Genomic DNA, 5,532 nt, shown 5'->3' with positions numbered 1-5,532 from the left:
CTTCCCCCTCCTCCTCTTCCTTCCGGTCTTTCTCTCCCCCTCCCTCCCTCCTACTTTAAAGGAAATTTCTTCAATTTTATCTACTAAAGTTTCTACTAATTTATTTTTTAGGTTACCTAATACATCTTTTTTCTTTTTCTTTCTTTTTTTCAGTGCTGAGGATTGAATTCAGTCCATCGCACATGCTACAAGCACTCTACAACTGGGTCACACACCTAGTCCTGGCTTATGCAATTATTTTTTTTAAACGGGGCATTGAACCCAGAGGAGCTTTACCATTGAGCTATAGCCCCAGTCCTTTTTATTTTTTATTTTGAGGTAGGATCTTGCTGAGGCTCTCACTAACTTACTGAAGCTGATCTTGAATTTGTAACCCTCCTGCCTTGGCTTCCTGAGTCACTGGGTTATGGGCATGCACCACCACACCCGGCGAGCTAATCAATTTTTAATTACCAAAAAGTTTGTTTTTTGTTTTGTTTTGTTTTGTTTTGTTTTTGACTGCTAAATGTTCTTATTTTAGGGTATTCTTTTTTTTTTCCATGAATGCAATATCTTTTTCAATTCCCTGGATTGTCTTTTTTACACCAGTCTTTTAAAGCATTTTTTAAATTTTCTCTTCCATGTTAAATATTTTTCTTACATCTCTTATGGTCCTTAGGTGCTCCCTATTTTTTATGACAAAGGCACTCTAAATGTAGTTGGAAGCTAAGTGGTAGGCCTGATGGTAAAGTGATCGGATTGGGACCAGCTTTTTGCCTTGGAGCCTGCTATTCTCCATTGTCCATCTCTGTACATTTTTTTCTTGGACGAACTGGTTTCCCAAGACTTATTCCTAAGTCTAAAAGTCAATCTTCTCACAGCCGAGTCAGGGAAGGAGACTAAAGTCTAATTATTCTGTGCAAAGCTTTCCTCTTTTTGCATTCTAAATAGTAGCTCCAGTATGCTTGTTATTTCTCCTATTCCTGAATCAACTTCTCCAGAGAGTAATCCTTCAGTCTTCTTTGGGGGTAGGGAGTTGTACCCTTGCAACACAGAGAATGAATTCTTGAGATCTAACTGTAGAAAGTCTTCTACAGATTTCATTGTTGTGTAGACTTCCTCAAGTTTTCAGTTCTGCTCATGCCCATGGTTTGTTGTATCTAATTTATACCTTTCCAGAATTCTGCTGTGAAATTGGGCCTGCTTTTGGGAGTCATCCTCTTGCAGTCAGTTAGGTTTAAAAAAATGAAAATCATCGCTGCTGGTTATGATATACTGTGATATATTCTTTTTAAATTTGTTTGTTTGTTTGTTTTTGGTACAGGGGATTGAACTCAGTGATGCTTTACTACTGAGCCACATCCCCAGCACTTTTTATTTTCTATTTTGAGACAAGGTCTCATTAAGTTGCTTAGGGCCATGCTATATTACTGAGACTGGCCTCAAACTAGCAATCCTCCTTGACTTAGCTTCCTGAGTTTCTAGTGTTATAGTCATGTGCCACCACGTCTGACTTCTCCGTGATATGTTCTTAACAGAACCTAAACAATATTTTCCTTCTTTTTTTTATTGATTTTTTAAAAAATAAATAACAGCGGAATGCATTACAATTCTTATTACACATACAGAGCACAATTTTTCATATATTTGTATATTAAGTATATTCACACCAATCCATGTCTTCATACATGTACTTTCATAATACTGATCATCACATTCAACCATCATTAATTACCCCATGCCCCCTCCTTTCCCCTCACACCCATCTTCCCTATCTAGAGTTCGTCTATTCCTCTCATGCTCCCTCTCCCTATCCCACTATGAATCAGCCTCTTTATATCAAAGAAAACATTTGGCATTTGGTTTCTTGGAATTGGCTAACTTCACTTAGCATTATCTTCTCTAATTCCACCCATTTACCTGCAAATGCCATGATTTTATTCTCTTTTATTGCTGAGTAATATTCCATTGTGTCTATATGCCACACTTTTTTTTATCCATTCATCTACTGAAGGGCATCTAGGTTGGTTCCACAGTTTAGCTATTGTGAATTGTGCTGCTATAAACGTTGATATGGCTGTGTCAATATTTTCAAGGGAAGGTCACACAGTGTGTCTATGTACTGCCCACATCCTGTGCTGGTGATGGAATGGGGTTCCCCTCTTTTGGAATGGGCTGGTTGAGAAATAAAAGCTTAGAAAAAAATAGAACAGCAAAATAACCATGGAACACAGGAAGTAGTTTCAAAGCAAGGGCAGAGTGGGCAAGCTGACCAGACAGGTCCAGCTTCTAAGAAAGAAGGAGCCCGAGTTTGCTTTATTTATATCGGAAAACATCAAAGAAGTTCCATGGAAAGTTCTTCACCAAAATAGGATAAAGCTGGGGTAGGTAGTTCCTAAGGAATTATGCCCATTTGGGTACTTCTGCACAGGACCTTTCTAGCAGAGCGGAGGGGAAGGTCATGTTCATCAGGAGGTCCGTCACCCTGAGAGTGCTAAGGGAAGCTCCCAATGCCAGCCCAATTCCCTCACTGGCTGTGTTGCTGAAAAAGGTGGCTTCCCCCCATCTATGTGCAGGCATACCACAGTTGCAAAAATGACTAAGATGGGGATGTGGCTCAGTGGAAGACCCTGGGTTCAATCCCCAGTACCCAGTCTGGTTATGTTCCTGAGCCTCTTGAGAAAAAAATTTCTGAAATATCCCATTATTGAAATTTCCCTACTTCTTGACTATATTCTTATCAAGAGGTGGCACCCCTCTTCTCTAATTCCTCCTTACAACCCTGTAAGAAGTTCCGTACTGCTTCCCCTTACTGAAATGGTTCTGATATTCTTCTGAGGTGTGTTCTCCCTTGCTGCAGCAAATTAATAAACATTAACCCCAGTAGTGTTCCTAGTGATCCCTGGCTGGTGAACTTGGACAGAATTCAATTTTCTATTATCTGCTGAATAAGTTAACTTTTATATGTCTACTTTTCAGGTACTAAAATATTTTCCACCTCTCTCCTTCTAAGATTGCCACAAGTTATATTCCTTCTGTTCTTTATTTCCCAATGGCATGTGAATCAATATTCTATTGTCTAAGAATGTTGAAAATATTAATAGCAGAAAATACAACTGGAACAGGAATCATAAATCTGACATCCTGTGCTAGCAATCCATATAAGCTATGATCCTGAATCCTCAGGATGTATGTATGTCTGTTCCCAGATCTGGTCCTTCTACAACATATTAGGGTGTTAGACCTGCCCAGCAAACACCAACTGCATGTCCAATTAAATGAGACCAAACTAAACTGATCTTTTGTGTTTGCCTGCCAGGCTTGCTCCCCCTCCTGCATTTCCTGTGACAGTGCATCATTTAATCCGCTACACAAACCAGACCCTGGAAATTCATCCTAAACTCTTCCCTCTTTCTCACCTCCAAACTGTTTTCACCAAGTTTTGGCTCTTTTTACCTCCTATTTATTTATTTATTTGAGACATCTACCCAAACTATTCTCCAACTCTGGGCTCAAGTCTTCCCACCTCAGCCTCCAAAGTGGCTGGAACTACAGCCATGTGTCACCACATCCAGGCTAAATATTTCTTGAATATGTCCCACTCTTGGGTCCTTAATACTATTACCCTTTTCTTCAAGATCTTTATTATCTTTCACCTAAAACAATACAATAGTTTCTAACTCTTCTATCTCCAGGGAAGCAACTTTTTTTTTGGTTGTGGTGATAAGACTCAAACCCAAAGCCTTGCAAGTTCTAGGTAAGTGGTCTACCACTGTACTACATCTCTAGACCTTTTTATTTTATTTTGAGACAGGGTCTCACTAAGTTGCTGAAGCTGGCCTTGAATTTGTAAGCCTTCTGCCTCCCATGTCACTGGGATTACAGTGAATACAGGCATGCAGTGCACCACTGTGCCTGGTGATGAGGAACAACTTTTAACTCACACCATTCTTGCTAGAAATCACCATTATAATGCAAATCTGATGGTTAATCCTCCACTTATCAATGACTTCCTATAGGTTATAGGATAAAATCTGAACTTCTTAGTGAAACATACAAAGCCCTACTAGACATGGCCTGTGGATATTCTGTCAGTCTGTGAACACATACTACTTTAATTTTACCCTTTTTTCTATAATGGTCAAAACGTGTTGCTTGTTTGTTCTTCTGCCTGACAACCTCCCTACTCTTTGTCCCTTTGCTGGTACCTACTAGTCTTCCAAGAAGCCCTCCCTCCCCCACCATCCCCAGCCCAGGTAACATTTGTCCAATCCTGAAAACTACTGGATTCTCATAGGTAGGAACTTTGTCTTATTCAATTTCATATTCCCCAGTGAGTAATAGCATAAACACAGACTTTGAGAATCAAGCGATTCGTAGGATTCAATCCTCAGCACCACATAAAAGTAAAATAAAGATATTGTGTTTATGCATTCCAAAAATAAATAATGTTGATATTTCCTAATATGGAAAACTCATTTCTATTTCTCTCTTAAAATTTAAAATTTAAAATGACTACTTTCATAAACTTGTGTGTGTGTTTATATAATATATAATTTTGCTTATTTGTTTTTATTTTTGGGTACTTGGAATTGAACCCAGGGAACTTTTCCACTGAGCTACATCCTCAGTCCTTTTTATTTTTCATTTTGGGATAGAATCTCACTACATTGATTAGGGCCTAACTAAATTGCTATGCCTCGCCTTGCCTCAGTTTCCCAAGTCACAGACTACAGACAGGCACCACCACCTGTACTATTTTTCTAGTTAATAACAACGCATCATTATTGGCTTATCAGTTGAAACAAAGATACTATAGTAATGTAAGATATCAACAACTGGTGAAACTAGGTGGGGAGTATACAAGAACTCTATACCCTATCTTTGCACTGTGCAACTTTTCTGCAAATCTAAAGCTATTCTAAAAGTAAGCATTTATTTTAAAAGTGGATCAAGGGCTTTGGCAGAAAATAAAACTAATATTGAATCTTCACTATTTATAGAAATTTGGTAAGAATTATTGCTCCATATAAATAATGTTAGCAAAAGCATACCAAAAAATCAAATAACCATTAAGCTATTTTAATTTTTCTTTTTATTTTCAGTCCAACTACGCCATTGAGTTTGAGCACGTTTATTATACCAGAATATTATTGGATTAATTTTTTAAAAGTCCACTCACTCCGCTGATTTCTGTGTTAATGATATGTACTGAGACCATTTACATTGAAAGCAATTATTGATATGTCAGAACTTAAATCTGCCATTTTAAAATTGTTTTCTCTTTCCTCTGTTTTTCTTGTCCTGTCTTCTTGTGGATTATTTGGACAATTTTGGAATTACAATTTGATTTATTCATAGTGTTTATTTTAGTATATTACCTTATACACTTTTTTTAGTGTTTGTTTTAAGTATTACAATAACATATGCAATTTGCCATAGCTTATTGCTATAAACATTTTACTACTTTAAGCAAAATATAGAAACCTGATTACATTTTTGTCTTGTCTTTTTACCCCAGTCTTTTTTTTTTTTTTTTTTTTTTTTTTTTTT

This window comes from Marmota marmota, unplaced genomic scaffold (assembly GCF_001458135.2).
Source record: "Marmota marmota marmota unplaced genomic scaffold, marMar, whole genome shotgun sequence".
Classification (NCBI taxonomy): domain Eukaryota; kingdom Metazoa; phylum Chordata; class Mammalia; order Rodentia; family Sciuridae; genus Marmota; species Marmota marmota.
The sequence above is the reverse complement of the archived record's forward strand: the minus strand, read 5'-3'. Positions refer to the sequence as shown.